The 24251-nt window shown below is 32.1% G+C and overlaps 1 long non-coding RNA gene across 1 annotated transcript in view; it reads left to right on the plus strand.

Annotated features, from left to right (window-relative positions):
- The first annotated feature begins 354 nt into the window (after window positions 1–354).
- Window positions 355–24251, plus strand: part of LOC107186337 — a 32139-nt gene continuing 8242 nt past the window's right edge. The window contains exon 1 of the long non-coding RNA XR_001516179.1: window positions 355–396. This is a non-coding gene — a long non-coding RNA (uncharacterized LOC107186337). The remainder of the gene's footprint in view (window positions 397–24251) is intronic.

The raw sequence follows: 24251 nt of genomic DNA on the forward strand, positions 1-24251 counted from the left end.
ATTATAAAAAGTACGGGTAAAATCGTATAAATCGTCAATTTATGCAGGTGGCTCTAACAATTTGATCGCTCGCTGCAGTGACAAGTAATAGGTAATTAGGTAAGAGGGTAATTTGGCTAATTAAGTATCCGGGTAATTTGAATAATTAGGTAACAGGTAATATGGAAAAACTGGAACCTGCATAGGAAGATAATTTTTCAAAGTCATGTTCAGTGACTCTGACGTAACGAGACAACGTAAACGACGGAGCACAGAAATACATTGCACGCTCGAATTATTAATGGAACGGACATTTTACTACTATGCTCTCGTGCAACTAATCACGTAGGTCTTTACACGTGTGTGCAGGATGATTCGGAGTTCCTGATTGCCAGATATCGATCCACATTTCAATTGGTAAGTACCGTCCACGTCACTGCTGTTTCGACGGTAGACGTTGTCGTAACGAACCCGCCCGCGGACTCTCTTTTTAACCCTATAACTCTCAGTGTTGGACCGGTTGCCACTGGGGTGTTACGAATATTTCGAAATATTCCAAGTATTCGAAATATTCGGATTATAAAGAGTAATCCAAATATTCTAATTATTCGAATTATTTCAAATATTCGGATCACTCGTAGTATTCGAAATATTCGGATTATTCGAAGTATTTCAAATATTCGGATTACTCGTAGTATTCCAAATATTCGGATTGTTCGAGGTATTTGAAATGTTCTGATTACCCAACATATTCGAATATTCGAAGTAATAAAATTATGGATTGTACTGAATAGGAATCGGAATATATGATATCTCGCAGTTTATCGTGAAATACTTTTCACATTGGCCTTTAGAAATATTTGCTCTTCAAACGTTAAATCTGAATCTTTATCGGAAAATTTATGTTATTCGAATACTCCGTACTATTCGAAGTATCCGAAATTATTCGTAATTATTCCGAATTCTTTGAATTATTCAAATAGTTCGAATATCCGAATACTTACAGTTCTAGTTGCAAGACGCATTTTGCACTTTTGTGCGTTAAATTTTGTCATCGACGAATATTTGACTCGTGTCAGCTAACATCCCTAGTTGCACTAATGTCAAATAGTATTTACCGTTTTCAGTTGAGAAATTCGAGTGTTCCCTCCAAAATTAAATAAACAAAAAAATAGGTGGATTGAACCCCTTAACACGCGCTCTTCTTGAAATAATTGTCAAATGAATCAATTTTTTTCTTTCGTGGAAATCATTATTTGAATATACTTTTGTACAATACTTACACATATGAAGATATAAAATAAAATATTTAGTCCAAAACACTAATTTTACTTCTCCAACTTGCATACCTGAAATGTAAACACAATAACTACAATGATTTGAAAAACAACAAAAAATTAAACACAATGAGTAATAGTGATGGTTGAAACAGTAACAGCTGCAAATAAAGAAAACTTTCCAAAAGTTACTCTCTCGATGCTTGTATTTCTCGATATGTATGATATATCTTTTTACCTAAATTTTCTTTTTAACCTAAAATTACAAAAATAATTAAAAATTAGGTTAACTTATGCAAATACTAAAATAATAATTCTTCTTTTATACAATCATGATTTTCTTGGGATTATTTTTCATGGCCCGTGTGTATTGAGGTATATACATTATGGTAACGTAACGTTCTACCCTGATCGAGTTAACTCGAGCGTGCACATTCCTACCAATAACGTAAACTCGAGTTAACTCGAGCATGCGTGTTAAGGGGTTAATATAGATATTTTCGACTTCAAAAGAACAGGATAAAACATATGTATCAGTCTTATAATTTTTAAATAATAATTTAAAGATCTGAACGTTGAAGGATTAAATTAGACTTTTATTTTGGGTGTTAAAGGGTTAAATAGTTTCAAAATGGTAGAGCTAATGGTGTTTAATGATTCATGTTGGGTCGGACGTAACTGTAGTGGGTTACACCATATACGGAGCTTCAATTCTGTAGCCAGTATATTGAATTTTTAATAGTTATCTTATGTGGATACTTTTACTTTGTAATGCTTTGCGATTCGACAGTTTTGTGGTCCCAGTTGCTATTAAGGGCTAACATCACGATAATAAGCCAAAAATGGTAGGACAACTTTAGAAGTGATTTTAAAGAAATTTACGAATTTTATTTAAAAATTTAACATAAAGCCCTTATGATATGTATAAAAAAAAACAAAGAGAATTTTATTTAGAATCTTTGAGTGGAATTAACGATACAATAGCCGCACAAATATTCTTCTATTACGTTTATTTTTAGTATGTCGTATTAATATCATTTTGTACTGCGAAACGTTTGTGTTGAAAATCAGTGAAAAGGAAATAAACTGGCTACCGAACGGTGGTCGTGACCTAAAAAATTCACTGAAAGAAACAAACATGCATTTAAGCAAGCCAAGTTGGTTCTTATTATAAATAAGAACCAGTTTGATTGAAAGTTCGCTGTTTAAATCTAGATATTTTCTTCTTTCTTGCATTCGGATTGACGTAGGGAAATGACGTTCATAATCTATTATAGTATAACAATCTCATCATATATTTATATATTATAAATAGACCATGAATTTTTTCGCAAAATGAAATTTTATAAAGTAAGTCATGAAGACAAGAACGAAAGTCGGAATTTTTTTTCAATCCTTGAATATTTTTTATTGGATTAAAAATGAAACAGAAACATCTGACAACATTTTTGTATTTTATTGTACTTTACAGAGTCCCGTAGGCTACAAATGTATAAAATCCGTAGTCTAATTATACAGGGTGTCCCGTTATAGAAAAACATGCCTACCACTGAAAAACTCCATTGTATGAAGAAATAGTTCAGACAAGAAGTGAATGGGTTCAGGGGGAACATAATCTGATGTAATTAGTTTCTTTGTAGATGGCCAGGTAGAGGTCATATGAAGGTGACATACGTTTTTTTAAATAGATTCCTACAGTTTTAATACAGTAGTCGACCCATCTTAGTATTCCCTACAAAAAAGTATTAACCCATTTATATAACAAAATCATTAGTTTAGGAGATATTTTAATCTCAATGTATATGCGCTTAATGATTTTTCGACATAAATAGGTTAATACTTTTTCTTTTTAAACGCATGTCACCTTCATATGACCTCTACCTGGCCATCTACAAAAAAACTAATTACGCCAAATTATGTCCCCCTTAAAATCATTCACTTCTTGTCTGAACCATGTTTTCATACATGGTAGTATAGTTACAATGGTAGTATAGTTATACGTAGTGGACAGTTTTCCAATACTTCGCATGTTTTGTTTACAACCGGACACCCAGTATACAAATTTATGAATTTAATTAAAGCTGATAATAGATTTAATATAATGATTCAAATTTAATATTTAATATTATGAGGCATTATAAAATTAGTAAAAAATTTATCTAGATCAAGATTTTTATTCATAACAAAATATATTTATTAAAACACAACGATATAATTATTATATGGCCTCCAAATAGAAAGAGTCCATTTTGGTAATAATTTATTGCAATCGACAGTGGTCAAGGTAGTTAACAGAATAACTGACCAGAATTTCTTTCATTTTAGGAAAATGAACTCAAAGGATTAAGGTCAGTCTGCCACCTTACCGTACTACTTGAGTGGCGCATCAATAAACTTTCAGGGTTAGAGGTCAAAGAGAATCGAACGAACTAGATAATAGTTACTTACCGTACTACGTAACGTAGAAGATATAGTCAGCGTGCCTACATACGAGTATATGTGTAATATACCGGGTGAGATATTTTAATAACTTTGTTTCGTTTTTTAGTACCCACCCAGATAACACATGACTCCTTGAAGACGTCCATTTTACGGTTATTTCAGGTGTGAGGTGCCTTTAAGCCGTCACTAAGGTGCCTCGCGCAAATTTGTAATAATTATAAATTTAATTGAAAATTTAACAGAACATTCTTAAAGGCTTCAATTTTCGATTGGTACCGAAAAATCGCGAGGTCAACGACAAAATTATTGAAAAGAAACTTTATAAAACTTTCTTTTTAACACGAGCCTATTGGAACTGTAGTTAATACTGAGAAGTTAATCACTTCTTCTTTAGTTACAAAATATTACATGTTCGTAAAAAATTAAGTGGTTATAGATTTTTATACGGAGAATATGATGGCACGGAAGAAAAATATATGTTGACGATAAAATAATACTAAAAAGTAAGATCAAAGTATGCAAACTTAAATTTCAATGCGTTTGGTAGTATCTTCTACGCATGTCTGCTATGAGCAGCAACGTCGCTTGTTTTCCTTTGGTTTGCTCAACGAACATTCCACCTTTTTCTTAAAAATGAAAAAAAAATTTATTTCTTTTCTCAATAAATAAAAACATTTGGTAAATAATTCATAATTGTCAAATTTTCAAAGCATTTTTTTATTACACAATTATGAATTATTTACCAAGTGCAAAAATATTTAAAAAATTTTCGAATGGGTTCTTATAAAAATTTTAAATTTTACGTGAAATATTTTAGAAGGGAAAATTGTTTCGTTTTGTGATATTAAAAGGAAGACAGCAATTTTGACATAGCAATAATCCATTTAATAATGAATGTAATTCCCTCCAATGAAAATTCAATCAAAGGAATTAAAGGATTAATGAAAAGTATCGTCAATTTTACACATTCGAAGAGTGAAATTACTTTTCCACTAACCCAGTAGAATTCTGAACTCCATAGGTATAAAGTTATAATTTAAACAAAATTTCAAAAGGACACATTACATTACGAATATTATATGAGAAATTTTACAACATAGTAATGACTGAATATAAAATTAAATAAATTTAAATTTCTTGCGAACTTATAAATATTGTTCTGTAAACCAGAACACTGTTTCATTTTCATTTTTATTCTTACAAAAGATGATATTACCATTCCCCGACAGAAATAAAAAATAAAATTTTCCAATGACGTCAATAATGTTATGAATTTTTCATATGTCCCTGAGCACAATGAATTTTCTAGTTCTATTTTTTGGAAAAAGTAACAATACAAGAAATCGAGTTCTAGAATATTGATTTACTTTTGGGCGGGATTGTTGTCTGCCCACTTGTGATACACATCTGGTCGCACCCTGTGCATGAATTTAAGAAAAGATACGTATCTGAAAATACCGGTTCGAGGAATGGTTTCCAACCCCATAGAGGGTTGCTCGACCTCCGCACGTGCCCCATAAAGGAACATACTGATCTCGAATAAACTATACTACCTATATGAATAGAATGAAATTTCGTTGGTCTGTAATTTTCTTCGATATGAAGTTGTTGCATAATAACGGTCGTTCCTATATTATGGTATTTTTGAACGATTATAATTACAGTGGATTAACAAATTATTATTAGCAGAAGGAGAAATTACATATTTTAAGTTTTCGATGTTATTATGACTTAAATAATGGTGTACATCCTTTCTTTTCATCTTAATATATGGATACACAATTTAACTTTATTTTGATATGTTCAGTAATTAGTGTACAGTAAGACGCATATTTGTGCAATAACAAGCTATCAAATTGTGCTACTGTTGATAATTTGTAGGTACGACTTGTTACTGCTGATTTATGTGCTTCTTATGTTACATATTTATTTCCTTAATTTATTCTAACACTGAAAAATTATAATATTAAATGAAAATATTATGTTAATGGTAATGTATGTCATGATAAAATAGATAATGTAGCATTTTACTGGACATCTAACTTATTCATTACGAATAACCTTACAAAGGGATGGAATTCTAAATTTCACAATTTCTGAGTATTAAAGTAACTCCCTGCACCTCTAATCAAAGAAATTTGAAATTCAAGAATTTTCCTCCTTATCCAGTTATTTGTTTCACTTCTAAAATTCACATTATTATGATAAATGTAAGATTTCAATGAACGTTTTCTTTATTCATCCTGGATAATCTATTAAAGGAAGGGAGTTCTAAATTTGACACTGTTGAAATATTAAAATAACTCGCTGAATCTCGATTCGAAGAAAGTTTGAATCGCAACAATTTTCTTCCTTATCTAGTTATTTGTATCACTTCTAAAATTCACATTATTACGATAAATGTAAGATTTTATTGAACATTTTCCTTATTCATCGTGAATAATCTACCAAAGGAATGGAATTCTAAATTTCACAGTGTCCGAATATTAAAGTAACTCGCTGAATCTCGATTCGAAGAAAGTTTGAATCGCAACAATTTTCTTCCTCATCTACTTACTTATTTGTTTCCCTTCTAAAATTCACATTATTACGATAAAATAGTTAATGTAAGATTTTATTCAACGTTTTTTTTATTTATAGTGGATAATCTACTAAAGCAATGGAGTTCTAAATTTCACACTGTTGAAATATAAAATAACTCGCTGAATCTCGATTCGAAGAAAGTTTGAATCGCAACAATTTCCTTCCTTATCTACTTATTTGTTTCCCTTTTAAAATTCACATTATTACGATAAAATAGTTAATGTAAGATTTTATTCAACGTTTTTTTTATTTATAGTGGATAATCTACTAAAGCAATGGAGTTCTAAATTTCACACCGTTGAAATATTAAAATAACTCGCTGAATCTCGATTCGAAGAAAGTTTGAATCGCAACAATTTCCTTCCTTATCCAGTTGTTTGTTTCACTTCGAGAAGGTTTGGAAGTTTGATTCCTGGAGGTGTACGTGCTCGTACAACGTACCAGCCTCGACTTCCTCATGCTCCCATTACCATTTCCCTTGCATATCTCCTCGGGGATGTGGTCTTCCCCACAGCAGAAATAGCACTTTCGCCGGTGCTGAACGAAAAAACTGCGCGTAGCAGGGGATTCCAAGACGCAGAAGCCAGTGAATGTTGTTGCGTCTAAGCGTCAGCATAAATCGAACTTCCCAGATACCCTGTGCCTGTACTGTGTAATGTGATTTTTCGTTGGATCGTTGTAAATTTCCGAATCTTCTGTTTAAACGGAAGTGAAGAAGGGTTCGTAATTTATTCATTGTTCCCGAAAATGTTTGTTAGGTTGTTGCATGTGAAATGGTTTTACTGCTCTATATGAACAGATCAACTTAACAGAAATTATCATGGAAATTTAAGTTAAGGATGTTAACCATCAATCGAGTGCTTTGGTACTAAAACTTGAAAGAATTTAAAAAGTGGAGTTAGGTGAACTGTGAACGACTCATATTTTGGTTACACTTTTATGAATGAAAATTGTTGATAGTGGTCAGTGTTTTTATATTAAGTTAAAGCTTGTTCTATACTTTTTACGAGACACTATTTGGTTTGTGGTGATGACTACATAAAAGTATTTAACACGAATTAAAACAGGTGATGGATTCGAATGGAATTTCAGCTAAAATCTATCTGTGTATTTGTACTTGATGAGTTTTAATCAGAGGTGAACTTCAGGAAACATTATTTTTAAACACAAGAAGTACTAAGAAAAAAAGCTATTTGGTTTAGAAGTAAAACTATTTATGTATTTACACGTAAAAACTATATGCCACATTTCAAGACAAACTCCAGAAAACATTATTTTTAAACAAAAGACGTACTGAACAAAGTGACTATATGGTGTAGAAGTGAAACTAAATAAAACTATTTAAATTGGATTGCAACAAACATTAAAATAAAATTCCAATAAAATGTTTCTGTCTATTTACACTTGAAAATATTAAAATAAACTCCATGAAGCTTTTACGTTTTTGATACCAATTGTAAACAAGCTTTCAGCAAGAAAGCTACAATTAATAATATGTTCTGAAAATTAGTTTCAAAATTTTAAGTTTTTAATAATATTGTAATTGCAAGCATATATGTGCACGTATAATAATTTAGCCAACAAGATTCTTCGACGTTGAATGAAACATAAACTGCCACTAAAACAGTCGACGTTTCAAATGCAACGATTTAATAATTGACTTCCATTAATCATACGTGTCCACTTTACTTAGGTTGTTAAGTAATTCACGTATAAGTGGTTCCCAGCGAGTCTTGGATCAGTTGTATCTTTTATTCATAATTTGTTACGAAACGTGAACAAAACGAAGCAAGTTGACGATATATGTAGAGGATGAGTCACAAGGAACAGATCATCCAAATATCTCTGTTGGAATTGAAAATAGGAGAAAATGTGAAAGAGGAGAGATGTACTGTACAGGAAGACAAGCATGGGGATACAAACAGGTCTTTTGTTTAACGTTATATTCGAGATTATTTTTAAAGATAAACAGAGTTTTTTAAATGGCACCGCGTATTTCTATTTCTAACTTCATGGCGTAGTAACTGATGCCAGGACGAGTTCAACGACATATGTATGTAGTATATTACGACCTGGAAATGATCTTGGACTCGCTAATTTAGGATCGATCAACGTGAACATTCACGTGTGAAATTTGGTTTACCACGAGCAATCAACCACGCCAGGGAACATGAAAGAGAATAATTAGGGTTTGCGTATCCATGTTATCGGAAACGATTGAGTCGACACTTCAGAGTGTTACAAAATGTTTACTTGCTTTAATTACTGTCCAGTGGCGTCATTTTAAACGTTTGATTTAATTCAAATGAAATAATTGTACAGTTTCAAGTTGTCATTGATTAAATATCCTTGAAGATAATATGAAAAAAAAGATCTGTTTGAACAGTGTAACTTTTCCTCTGACATTATCTCCTATCTCGAGTTCTAACAAAAATATTTAGGTGTTTTGTTTCTAGTGACTCACCCTATATATGTTTCAAAATTGATTGTATTGTCAGTAAAAGTTGTTGTGGGTTTTCTGCAATTAAGATGATCCCTATGGTTTTGTAGAAACAATAAATAATTATGTTAATATATTATCTGTCAATTTAACATAGTAAATTGTTTAGGGCAAAAGTGTGTTTAATTGTTTAAAATAAAACTGAAATTGAATAAAGTTAAAATTGAAAACGGAAGGAATAAACGTTAAAAACAACATAAAAAACATTTGTGATTGAAGAAGCTGTTATGTCAATTGCACTATGTGGTAAATTGTAAATTTATTAATATAATTATATAAATTCAATGAATAATACTATTTCAGAAACGTTTTTATTACAATAAAACTTACTTTCTATTACAAATAATAGTACATTTGTTACGTATTTCATTACATTATCATTAAATTTGTTATTAGTCTACACTTTCACAAAATTCTTTGTTAGAATACAAATTTCCATTGAAGATACATCTGTTATAAAAGAATCATTATATATTTCATTGAATTATCGTTACAGTTACTATTAGTCTACTCTTTCAAAGCAAAATTCATAAAAAATTTCGCATTGACCCAATACCTTGAACATCATGCAATATTCAGGATATAATAATAATGTTTTTATATTTTCCCATTTTTTCCTCAAATTCCATTTTTAATAAGAACAGTAATAATAATAACTCAGCTGGTGCTGCAATTATTCGTGTAACCAAATACATTATCTGTCATCACTGATCTCCATTCATTTTACACGAGAACCATTATTACGTAACCATGTTTATTCGAGTTGAAGATTGAACAATTATAGGCTGTCAATTTCATCTGTCTGGAACAGAGTAATAATTGCAATCTACAGTTGCCCAATACTGTAGCTTGCACTTGTTCGGGACACATAATTTAATGCGTAAAATAAGGAAATGTAATTTGTTTTGAAATATAACATTTTTATTTTATTTTCGTTGTGACTTTGTACTGTACATAGGAAATTTTGTTTAAATATATTGAAATACTGTTATGGACCCACTTCCTGATCAGTTTGATTTACAAACACCATACAAGTTTACTGTAATAAAAGTTTCTGTCGAAAAATGATTAAATAATTATTAATTATTTTGAGATTTATACGTAAAATTTGATAGCTCAGAGTAAAATACAAATATAATTTAGGTGATCAGAAATTGCTACCCTTGCACTTCTTACATTAAAAGCTGAATTAGAAATTAATTATTACTATTTCTGCACTTTTCTTAATACCAAATTAAAATTAAAACATAGATTTATTCCAATAACAACAATTCCGTTCAATTTGGTTAATTTTTCTACATATACGTTCAAAAGACAACGATAGTTACTCTAAGTGATCAGGAACTAGATCCGTAACGGTATATCATATTTTTAGAAATCAAGAAAAAAAGGTTTTTTTAATGTAGTATAATTTTCATAACATAATTTGTTATTTCTACAGTTCGTTAATTATGAAATAACGAATTCTATATTTCCAATCTTCTCGAAGATAATTTTATATGATTCTGTATGGGCAAAGTCAACTGAAATTATAAAATACATTCTTTTGTATGAAATCTTCCGTGTTGGACAAATGTCTTTCTACACGTATAATTCATAACATATAGTTAATGTTTTTGACATACTGTAATGCAGATAGTTGAAAGCTTGTAGATACTGTTAACGCGTTGACTGCCACAGTGAAATCGGCCGTACATCGCAAGACACAATTTTAGGGTTGGGCAAAATGTAATGTAATTACAAAATCTAAGTCACAATTACAATGTAATTGTAATCCCATTACAAAATCTATATCATAATTACAATATAATTGTAATCTAATTAGAAAACCCAAATCACAATTACAATATAATTGTAATCTAATTACAAAATCTAAATCACAATTACAATGTAATTGGAAGACAATTACAATTACAATTACATTGTAATTTTAGAATTACATTCTAATTGTATTTGCAATTTTCTTGCAATGACATTGTAATTGTAATTTAGATTTTGTCATTAGATTACATTTTACCCAACTCTGCTTTATTTCGTCTTTCAAGTGATAAATCATCGAAAATATATGCGTTCAGTTAATAAATACTGTTGGTCTTGTTTTTAAATATACTGCGCGATATTAATATTAAGCAAAATTTTTCTAACGGCATTTAAATAATCCAGCCTCCTTGCAGTGTACGTGTCACCCATATTTGGCTGATGGGGCAGTAAAAGTGTGAATACAGTAAATTCTCGATAAATGCTCGGAAAGATTTCTATGTTAAATGCTTCTGCTTCATCCCCACTACTAATTTTAATTTTTGCCGACCTGAAATTTATGCGATGCGGAAGTAGTTTCCTTATAGGATAACTGTTCCAAAGCAGGCCCGAGTTTCGAGCATTAAGAACAAAATTACTGTAATTATTTTCTAAAATAATCACTTTTTACGTTAGCCACCCTTAAAATGTCACTTATCTTCTTAAATTCAGTGTTTTATTTTCCAATATCACCACTTTTTGACATAATTCGTCCAGCAAACATTTCTTTCAAAATTTCCATCGTATCGTTATTGCTCACATATACATTGCTGTCGTTCGACCGTGCACTAAAAGGACTACCACTCTGACCTATCAGCCACAATAAAAAAAAGTTTCTAAAGTTTTAATTGAACTACGAATAGTGGATATACTAGTCACAAGTTCACAACAGAAAATTTCTCGTAATTTTCTTTCTGTTTCCACAACAGACGATTGTTTTCGACAGTAAGTTTTTATCACAATAACACGTTGTGAAGGCGTCAAACGTCCACAAAATTCTATGATCCACACTACAAGACTGTCAAACGAATACTAACGTACCTTCAACAGCAAAACAAAATGGTAACATTTCTTCCACGACACCCAGTACAATCGAATGTTCAGCCCAGTCCACGACCTTTGAAGAAAATATTGCACGTCAAAGTCTTGTAAAATATTCGACAAAGCTCTGTCTACGAAATAAGTAGGTACATGGAGACGAATCTCCGAGCCTGATGGCGAAACGAGGCTTCCGGTGGCTGCATTGCGAACGAGTGGAGGTACGTGCCATCTCCTTGACGACAGAATTCCAAAGGCGGCTGTATGCACGCTGATGGAAAAGGCACCGACGAAACGTGGCACGAGTCGAGCTTCCGTGACAATACGTACTTACTCCACGCTTACATACTTCGAGGAAAGCGAAAGTCAGTCATTTACAACCTAGGGGTTTGTCCGACTTTGCGCTTTAAGCTGGAATGGACGAAATCAGAGGAAGTATATATGTATACCGGGTGTTCCTAAAAATGTTGGACACGTTCACAGGGTGAATTCTACATACGAAACTATCATTTCCTTTTTTTTTTAACTGTAATAATGTTTTATTTAGAACATAACAAGATTTCTTTTTTTGATTTTAACTGTAATAGTTGTTTACTTAAAACTAAACATTTCTTTTTTTTATTTGAACTCCATTTATAGTTACATTTTGCCCACGTTGACATTAGAAACTACTTACACAATTCAGTTACATTCACTCATTCTTTTTATATTCACACTTTCTCAGATCATGCATTCACACACCGTTTGTTCAATATTACGTTTATCACGCATAAAAGTTTGCGAGTGTATTACATATTAAGGCTTAATTTAGTAATTAATTGTTCATGGTACGGTGAAGTCGCTTTAACTGCGCGGCAGAAAGGCCTCTACGTTAACTGTTCACGCGTCGTACCCACGACTGGAGGGGCCCTGTGGAACCAGTCAAGCATATAATTAGTTCCTTTTCACGAGCCAACAAATGTGCGAGAAGAAGCCCAAAGAAGATTAAAAGCCGACGTATCAATAAGACAACAGTAATGCAACTTTCGGCTGCCTCGGCTCTTAACTGTCCTTTTCTGTGGTCGTGACAGATATGCGTGCGCAGTTAAGGCGGGCTGTACGAGATCAGACCGATCGACAGAACAGTTAACGTATAGAGAAGCAGTTACTCGCACCTTCTTTTGTCGGCGAGGAGGAGCCTTTCCTCTTACAAGGGAAGGCACGGAAGTGCCCCCCTCCGATTTTGATGAAACTTCACCTGTCTGTTAAGCAGTCAAAAATAAGGAATACGTATTTTTTTTATCGACTGAGACGCGACTTTAAGGGGTGAAACTACCCCTCGAAATGTCGACCCGAAAGTACTATCTCGAAAACCAGAGGAGATACACGAAAACTTCTAATGGACGAAGTTTGCGGTTTTTTATGTAGAATTATATGGTGCAAACAAATGGTCCAAAATATAATTTGTTTATAACAAAAAAATTTCGGATCGAAACTTCGAGGCGCGGTTTCCCGTCTTAAAGTCGCGTCTCAGCCGATAAAAAAAATACGTACCCCTTATTTTTGACTGCTTAACAGACATACGAAGTTTCGTCAAAATCGGAGGGGGACACTTCCGTGCCTTCCTTTGTTACTTTGGCGTGTAAAATTCACCCTGTAAAAGTGTCCCACATTTTTATTAACGCCCTGTATACAGGGTGTAACAAAAATGTTGGAGGACCCGAAAATAGAAGACCGTGAGGTGACTTGAAACAATTTTTTCCTTAGCAAAAATGTTAACTGAGACTTTGTTAACGAGATATTAACGATAAACCCCGACCAATCAGAACTCGGCCGCTAGACTCGCGCTCTGATTGGTCGCGGTTTTTCGTTAATATCTCGTTAACAAAGCCTCAGAAAACATTTCTGCTAAGGAAAAACTTGTTTCAAATCACTTCACGAGTCTGCCATTTCCGGGTCCTCCAACATTTTCATTACACCCTGTATACATATCTTTCCTGTACGTTCTGCTCGAGAAACGTCGAACGACTTCCGGTGGAAAGTGAAGCTGGACACTGCCCAAAGTGCTCGGGAAACTTAATGGCTTGGATCGAAGATGTCACTTTCCTTACACAGGATGTATCGTATTTCCTTGTCCCTTTTTAGAAAAAAAAAATACTTTCACTTTTTACTTGGTAAATGGTACCGATTTTCATGTTATGCCTAATACTGTGTAAATATTGAATGATTAATCCTGTGATTTCCAAATTATTTAACAATTACGAAAAAATATTTCTGTTTGCATTTTTGTCTATATTACATGACATATAAATGATTCACAACATTTTAACATTTTGAAAACGTTTAGTGCCATTTTTCATTCTTTTCCTATAAACATCTTTTTTTACTTTTATTATCGTTATGTATAATAATTGACATTACGATGTTATTATACGTGATGGAGCCCATTTTTCTTACATTTGATAGTAAACCCTCTTGAAATATTTGAAAGAAATTTAAGTTTTACAAGTTTTTATTGTATTGCTAACAATATTCGGCACTAGAATTCCAGCAAATGAAAGACACAAAGGAAAAAAAATGTATTACATAAGTGATTATGAAATTGTTAATAATAAAATTGTTTTTGCAATTTTTTTATATTATTTATAAATAGGTCAAAAAATAATAACAAGGTGCATTTAATTACACATTGTATTCATTGAGGAATAAATCCCAAAAGATAGCTTAACTTTTTCGGTCGTCAAAGTAGAATGACCCCTTAAGATATATTTTCGACGATTTGTGACTTCAAAAACGAAATAAAGTGTGTCTGGCGACATACGGCCATTTTCACTGTGGAAATCAACGTGTTAACAGTACATGACTTCAACTATCTGTAGTAAGTTGACTGCATAATATATCAAAAACAGTAACTATATGTTACGAATTATACGTTCAGAAAGACACTTTTCCAACAGAGAAGATTTCTTACGAAAAAATGTATTCTACAATTTCAGTTGATTTTGCCCATACAGAATCCCATAAAATCTTCGAGGAGATTGCAAATATAGAATTCGGTATTTCATAATTAATGAAGTGTATTATAAAAATTATACTACATTAAAAAAAAACGTTTCTGTTGATTTATGAAGATATGCTAATTTCAAAATATTTAAACAAAATTTCCTATAGACAGTACAACGAAAACAACGAAAACAGGATAAAAGTTTTGTATCACAAAATACGTGATATTTCCTTATTTTACGCATTCAATTCAAAGTAGAATGGACCCTTTAAAAAATGAATTGCTTTTGCAAAGTTCAATTTTAATTTATTTATTAAATTGATTTTACCTAGAAAGCGGTACTAATCGTAGATTTCGTTTGCCCTTTGGCGGTGTACGTTTCATTGCTTCAAATATAGTAACATATAATTTCCAGGGCCTACAATAACGTTTCCTCGTAAAGTAACGGTCGGTTTAAGGCTTCATCCTTGAACTTCGTTGCTGTTGGTCGGTAAACCGTAAGACACTATAAGACATAAAATCTGGACGACGTGACCACAGGCCGGAATCGTAAAAAAAAAAAAGAAACCCCGGTCCTGAAGGTGTACACTAGTAGTCGTAAACTCGAAAGCTTTGAGTAATACGAGCATAAATCGTTCCTCGTTGCCTCATTCTGTTCAGTATGATTTCCCTCCTCCAGATTACGTTAGCAGAGTCTCAGGAACAGTGTTTTTTATGGTGATCGACATTACATAGGTCGTAGTTCGTCTCTAAAGCAACGAAAATTAAATTCTTTACAGGAAAATTGTGATTATTTGTTTCATACAAAATTCTGATTTTGTTAAAACTGAGAACATTTTGTGCAGCACCTCGATAGAAGTGACAAACAGGATTTTCATTCTGTACTAAGGTTTTGTTTTATAAGGTGGAAACATCTCTTGAATGTTAACAAGGCAAATGTCCCAATTACTACCCAATGTCCCTAATACTGTCATTTATTTTACTTAATAGAAACGTAACGTACAAAGAATTGTGTACAAACAATTTTATTATTAAATTGGAACTCTGATGTACATAAAAATAAAAAATACATGTACTTGTATGTAGTAGCATCAACTAAATTCCGTTTGAAAGAAAAACAAATTCGACCTTCATATGTCCTCTATGCTACTAGCTACACAAAAACTACTCACATCGAATTATTTACCCCTTGAATACATTCAACTTTCACCCGAAACAATTTTATTATTAAAATGGGGCTCTAATATGCATAAAGACAAAGAAATGCATCTACTTGTATGTATTAACATCGACTATATTCCATTTAAAAAGACAAATTCGACCTCCATATTTCCTCTATGCCACTAGCTACACAAAAACTACTCACATTGTATCATTAACAGTTTCGAAGATAATCAAAGGGATCCAATTTAAATGACTCACTCTGTGAACATTTTTTTCGGGTGAACGTGGAAATACTTTCGTTCTTAAAAAGTTAACTGTGAAAAATGAAGGGGTATTCGGTAACAGAGAAGAGAAGATTTTAATTAAAAATACTAGGATTAAGAAGTTTGCATGATAAGCTGAGGACGGCGAAGAAATAATGGAAGGACAAGGACAGAGGGATCGAGGACGCGTAATTAATGCACTTAAAAGTAGAACAAAATAGGAAACTTTAAATGGAAATGTATAAGGACACGAATGTAGGAGATATTTAAAGAATATTTAAAGAAAAGGGTCGTTTTGTAATTATCGGTATAACCACGTAGTTGATGGTACCGTTAACCAGAATGGATGAAAAATGCAGAAAATATAATATTAATACGTAGTAGTCACGAAAATTTAAAGTGTTACATTGCGTGCAACGCATTGAAGTTAATCATGGAGAGTTTACTCAATCATATAAGATAGATATCGTAATTAATGCCACCTTAAAATTGTGGCGTAACTTCATTCAGTCATTTCACGTGTTGCTTAACCTAAAAATCATTTTCGTTTAGAACATAATATTATCTAATATTACCGGGGGCGTATACGCCCCACGCTGAACTTTCCGTTCAAGCCATTTGGTATTATCATTGTAAAATGAAGAATTTTTTAAAAATTCATTATGGAGTCAATTATGGACATCTTAATACTATTGCTGATGCCCTCATTTAATCGTGGGGCGTATACGCCCCACGCGGCGTGATGGGCAATTTTTCTTTACTGTGACTTGTTTTAACCGCATTTCTCTTATTCCGATCAGTCATTTATTCGCGTGTCGTTGATACAATACCCAGTCGGCAAGAAACTGCACTGTAAAAGTTGTAACATTCTGCGATAGTTGTGTGGATAAACCACACTTATGTTTGCCATGTTTTAACAAAGTTCAACGTAACATCCCTTTGTAATTGCATACAAACTTGAATTTAACTAAAATGTTATATTTTAAATTGATATAGGCATGATAAAAAAAATTATATGTGAGGATGCCACTCGCTTGGCATAATAATGTTCAGCCAGTTATTTGTTAAACTAATTCCTAGAAAAATAAATTTATTGGTTTGTTGTGTTATGCATGTTAAACTATACAACCTTTCCTTGATAATTATGATTTTTGGATTATTTTAAATATTGTAAGGCATACGCCAGAAACAAAATAATACAAATGTAAAGCGTGGGGCGTATACGCCCCACGCGGCTTGAACGGGAAGTCTTCAAAAAACGGTCTGGCAGAGAACGTGTTAAATATGAAGAAATAATGGATAATTAAATAAACTCTGCGAGCAGTCCCAGTAACCCTATAACTGTTACCTAAAAAATTAAAACAATTCTTATACAGGGTGTCTCACCCGATTTTGACATCTTGATTTACTCGCTATTGTTACTTGTAGCAAAAAATGTTTCAGCGAGGTTTGAATGGTATCGAGTGGAGCATATTCTGATGTTGTTAGTTTTTTCGTGAGTAGACGCATAAAGGTTATATAACGGTCAACTTTGTTTTTTTAAATGGAATGAGGTATTTTTTAATACATCAATCGATGGAGCTGGACATTCGTTATAAAAAAGTACTAACTTATATATGTTGAAAAGTTAGTAGTTCAGGAGATATTTCAATTTAAATAATTCTAAAATACCATTACTGTCGTACTTTATTACCATTCCTGTAAACAAACGCTAACGTCTTAGTACGACAGTAATGGTGAATTCAAGGTCACAATGTACTAGGTGGTTGAACTCGTCTTGACATGAGCTACCATACTACGAAGTCAAAAATATGTAATGCAATTCAAAAAATGAAGGTCACCTTGACATTTTATCCACAAAAATTTTCTGAGAATTTTGTTTTTAACATGTTGACAATTACAAACTGATCAACTTTTGTTTAAAAGACTTTTCGTCAGATCACTGGAAGTGCTTGACAAATCGTAGTAAGTGTTACGTGAGACACCATGTATATGTGTACATGAATTGAATAGTAAAATTACGGATCTTTCTTTAGTATGTTTTCGCCACCATTTCCTACTTACGTAGTCGTATTTTTGACGCTCAAATGACACTTCCGTGTTTCAACATTAATTTATAAATACCAGGTACATACATGTATTTAATAATAATTTTAATAACCAATTTAATAATACAATTTTTCTGTACACAATTCTTTATACTTATATTTTTATTAAGTAATATAAATAATGTTACAGTATTAGGGACACTGGCAGTAATTGAGACATTTACCCTAGTCCACATCAGACTTCATTATCGTTTCCATCGAAAAGCAAGTTAGTTTACGCCAGTACTCGTATAACGAGTATCAAACTTTTGCTCCCTATTATTAAACTATAAACGAAATTAAAGTCGCAGTTTACAAGCTCCATTTAAGGATGTCCTTATTATTAATTATTAGTAACAGCGGATACAAGCTTTACGTTTCCCAATTGGATTTATAGATAGATCTGTCACGATGATAGTCTGTTACGATTTTTTATGACAATAATTTAGATTAAATTCCATAATTTGTGGAATAAATAAGAATAATATGAAAAAACAGTTAATGATATAAATAACAAATACAGTAAAGTCGCTTTAACTGCGCGGAAAGGCCTCTACGTTAACTGCCCACTCGTGATCCCCACTAGTGGCAAAATGGAGAGCTAAGAGTCAAGGCAGTCAAACTGAGAATTAGTGTTGTTTCATCAATACGCAGGTATTCAAACCCGTGACGCTGCCTCGACGCTCAATCCCTCTTTTTTTTCACTCACTATCCTTTTCTGCGCCTGTCACTGTTGACATTAAATTGTATTTAATACCGTCCATGCTTACTGCGCGCATACGATTCCAAATTTTACGCAGTTAAGGCGACTTTACTGTCTTATTACATATTTCGTTATAAAATAAAAAGAGGGCCTAAAAGGTTCTTCTATCCAAATGTAGGTAAATATACACCGTATCAGTAGCAATAGTTCACTGGTTGAAAGTTACTCATACGACGAGCTGTGATGGTACAGTATTCGATGAATTAAATAGTTCATAAAACAATGGCCACATACGGCTGAAATAAATATCATTGGCTTCAGAATTCCAAGTTCTATCACTGTGTTAAACCTCATTAAAAAGTCAGTATTACGCCTGAGGACCTCACCTTGTCAATGACGAGCACTTAACGACGATTTACTGTATATAAATTTTTTTGCGTCTTCCCCTCGACATCTGCTGTGACCCTATCGCGAAATCATCTTTTCTGATTCCGAGTCGAATGAATAACACTAGTTTACAAAATCCAAAAAATTCTATGTGATCCAGACTCCACTTTGAAATTCTTATAGGAGGTGGTCCCCTAAACTCAAAAATCGACACGAGATGTAATTCTACGGATACGTTTCTGAGATATCGCCCGATAAATATTTTGGTAATTTTTTAAAAAGGCAAACCCGACGTTTTTGGCCATATCTCGCGTAATAGTTGACGGTAATTAAATTACATGCGATTCTTTCATACATTGTTTTCCAATCGGCCCAATAGTTTAGGCGGAATCGAACGAAACTTAAGAAAAATTTCATTTTTTGGGGCCGAAATTGGAATAAAAAATTCACTACATCGCCTGAAAAACATAGAAATTATTATGTGACGTCCAGGTCCTTATAACTAGTAGATATACACTAAACTAGTGTAATCGAAAGTTTCGAATACGAATACCCGAGTTTCGCGCAGTTAAGGCGACTTTACTGTACATGCACCTCAACGTATATTTTTGCCAATATGATTGCATGAAGAAACTAGTAAAAGTTATGTAATGTGCATCAACTATTACGTTTTGTACGGGACCAGCAGGTGTCTTAATACTTATAAACGAAGGTGTACATACGCAGATTGATGAAAAAAAGAGCGACAAGATCAGCTTGCAACTAACACTCTGCTCCTAGGAAAAGCAAGGCCAGGAAGTCGGATCTTTTCAAACTATTCGACTTTTTCCTCTTATTTTCTTCCTATCCAGGTCCAAAAAAAAAGAGATATGACGTGTCCCAGTTTCTGGAACCACTCTTTACAGATACAGAGATTTCGCTGCACTTTAACGAAAGGAATAGAAGCATTTCAACTCGTCGCGTGCAATAAACTGACCTGCTTTTCCTTTGTCTTGCGTTTTCAGTCAGCCTCAAAAAGGCAGACGTAAAGAAATGCACGATTACACTTCGATAATTAAAGGGTAATAAATATTTTCTGTATTAAGCTTTTTCAATTTTTTTTTTAATGCTTATTCTGATTTGAAAAAAAATGTAAAATGACACGATATCTTTAACCCTTAAATACATAGTTTTGCCATCCGATAATATACTTGTATTTCATGAAATTCTGACAGATTCCTTAAATTTTTATATGAATTAAAAAAATATCGAAGATGTCTGTTGTTGTTTGTTTGCACTCAATACAGGGTAATTCTGCTAAGTGTGCCACATGAATTGCTTGTGAACTGTTTGTAATACGAAAAATTGTTTCAAACAAAAGTTGTATGGTATCGAATTGTCTATGTACAGAGCAAGTGTCAGAGTAATGCAGTGGTGCATGAACGTGTGATGTGGAATTTACCGCAATGCAGAGTACATATTCGTATGCACATTACGAACTAAGTGGCAACCGAGTTGTTGCGACTTAAATATTTTATTTGCGTGACTGAAACGCTTCTGTTAGAAAACTGCAGTCTTCGCTTTCAAGGTGAAAAATTCTCATGGAAGTGTCGATTCAAGCGTGTCTATTTATAACGAAAATTTACTGTATACAAGTAGTACAATTTTGGAAAAAATAGACTGTGCACACACACACTGATTTTCTAAGTAAAATTTATATAAATTGCACTACCTATATTATAGTAGATATATTAATAATAATCACAAAGAAATATTCTTTGAAGTGTAATATAAAATATACTAGAATCTTGAAAAAAATACACTTTGCACACTGATTTTCTAGTTAAATTTTGACATAAATCACATTACACGTGGGTTCATAAAGGAACATTTTTTTCAAATATATTATTGTTTTATAGAGCTTGATTTATTTTGAACTTCAGATATACTGACTTGATGATTTAAAACAGTAATTCTGTAGAAATAATATTTATTCATTGTTTCTGCAAACGATTATATTAAAAATATAAGTTATTTAGTTTTTATTATATCTAATGTGAGAAGGTTCACAGAATTGAATATTACAAAAATTGAATATTACAAAAATTGAATATTACTTCATAAAACTAAAATATACATTAGGATAGAACGAAATATAGAAACGAAATTTTTTATTGTTATTTATGACATCTAATAGTGGGTACAACCTGTATTTTACAGTACTGTTTCAGTTGTCAGAATTTGAACTTGGTCAGCAAATTTTTGGAGGTACCGCAAGCCACTAAGAAATCATTATTTTTATCGATTCTATGAGCTTTTTGTGACTTTTTCATTAATTTACTTTTTGTTTTCGCTAGGTAATTTTTCATACTACATAGCAATAATTTTTTATGAAGAGATTTAGGAGTAGAGTAACAAAAACTACCATTTTACAAGATTTCTTGAATTTCTCATTTATATTGGATCATTTCTGACGTTTTCTTTAAAAGAAAATTAACTGTCTTCTTACATTAATTTCATTTTAAAAGGAAACGTTATTTTTTACGTTTAGCCTCTAGAAAAAGTAACACATCAAAAATTTTAAAAACAAATAACAAAAAATTACTATATACAAAATTAAAAAAACAGCAAAAAATGTAAACTCAAAGTCTAGGTACATCAACAATTTTTTCGACTAAAACTAGCTTTTGCAACCATACATAATTTGGATGATTAAGGGAAAGTTTTTTTCATTACTAGAAAACTATCACACAATTTTGATTTTTGCCTTCCATCATAATATACACTTGAATAAATGTTTTCCAATATTAAGAATATATAAATTATGATTTGACAAACGAGGATGTCAGGATCATTTCATGGGTGATTAATGTCTCTAATAGTTCACTGGCGTTAATCTCGTAAATCTTGGGGGCAGAATTTTCATGAATCGAGCCACGCTGTTGGTTAGTGTAATTTCGGTATCGTTTAAATTCCGGGTCATGAGTTACGGCTTACTTGTCGATTGCAACGGAAGCTGTATATTGAAAGCCATTTGTTTCTTCAAACGTTCAGTGACGCGCCGTGATATACGGCGCCAAATTTTCAGACTTTAACGTGAACGCGTTCGATCCACCATTTTTCTGGGAAATTTGCTTAAAAACATTTTAACCAAGAAAGGCCAATATCTGGTCAGATTTCTTCAAATTGTCTCAATCCAATTGATTTATAATACAGAATTATATTTTTATTGTTTATCGTACATTTTATCAATCGAACACGTACATTTGTTCATTATTCTATTTTTAAAAGAATGTTTCATACCTAACACTACATACACAATACTGCCCGAACAATGTTGCATAGAACAGAAAAACTGACTTTGTAAAGGACACATTGTTCCTTATACAATTACCTACAATGTAAAGCATTATTTTTTTAATGTTTTCATTTGTTGAATTTTCATGAATTTCTGGGGTTAATATTTTTGGGTGAAACAAATTGTTTCTTTATAAGGCTGGCATTCTTTTATTTTTGAAAATTATTCAAAAAGCGTATGATAATAAAAATTATTATTAATTTAGCGCAGTATTGCGGTTTTGCATAACTACTATGCGATCGACTTACTTAATACTATAACATAATAATAATATTTAATATTAACACGTAATAGTAATATATAATATTACAACATAATATGTTCCTGCAGTTAATTCAAGAAACAAATTCTGCGAAGTAATTTCGATGAAATTTTGTTATTAATAAACATTTAATTATTTCACCTAATATTAATACGTATTTCATTTTCTTATTGAAACGAGAATTTTAATTAGATGAACACTGTCATTAAAATGCTCCATACATAATGGGAAAGATTTGCTTACCTTGCTTACGTAGAAGAACGAACTAATTACTCACGCGCAATTATAAAGCTTTTAAAACAATGATGCTACCAAGGACACTTTTTTGCACGAATAATAAAAGCCAATCATTTATATCCTTGCTGTTTCTCTTTACGCAGGCATTTCTACATTTTTTTTCCTCACAGAGATCTCTTTTAAAGGAATGTGAAAATATGTTCAGTTTCATTTTTCAATGACAATAACATTCAAAGCAAACGTGATTTTAGGGAATGAATTACATTACATGTTATTCTCTTTTTGTACATATTTGTACAATTGTATATTTTATATATTGAATAAATAGTTATAGGAAAATTTAGTTAAAATTGACAGTAGTCGCCACACAATGCTCTTGCAAATCATACAAATAATAAGCATTTTGTAACAGCTGTTGAAAACACAGCACCAACATTTCCTGGTGAACAATATCGATTAAACGCCAATAGGGTAGATGTCCCAATTACTGCCACCTTAACATTGTAGGGTAACTTCATTCAATCATTTTACGTGTTGTTTAACATAAAAATCGTTTCAGTTTAGAATACGATATTATGTAACATTTCTTTCATTAAAAAAATAATTTTATGCATTAAATATGAAGAATGAATTAATAATTAATCAAAATCTGCGAGCAATTCCAGTGTCCCTACAACTGTCACCTCAAAAATTAAAATAATTCTTACACACTTTAACAATTCATTTTCTACGTACAATAGACACAAGTTTAATAGAAAAATTATGGCTCTTTCTTTACTATGATTTCACGATCACTTCCTACTTTCGTAGCCGCGGTTTTGACGCTTAAATTGCACTTGCATTTTTCAATGTTAATTTTTAAATAGGTACATTCAAGTACATATATTTATTTGTGTTTATGTACACCCGCGAGCAAACTCGGCTTCCACTAGGGGAAAAAGTGAAGTTGACGAAGGGCCTGCTACCATTTAGTTTTAGGAGTTACTGAAATTTATACCAAATTAACATTCGGTTTAACATGTACTTCAGGACTTGAAATAAATTTACTAAGTGGTAGTAGGCCTTTTCCCCACGTTACTTTTTCCCCTAGTGGAAGCCGAGTTTGCTCGCCGGTGTACATCAGAGTCTCAATTTAATATTCACATTTTAAACACAATTCTTCATACGCTACGTTTTTATTAAATAAAATGCATAAAGTGACATTATTAGGGA

Source organism: Dufourea novaeangliae, unplaced genomic scaffold (genome assembly GCF_001272555.1).
Source record: "Dufourea novaeangliae isolate 0120121106 unplaced genomic scaffold, ASM127255v1 scaffold85, whole genome shotgun sequence".
NCBI lineage: Eukaryota > Metazoa > Arthropoda > Insecta > Hymenoptera > Halictidae > Dufourea > Dufourea novaeangliae.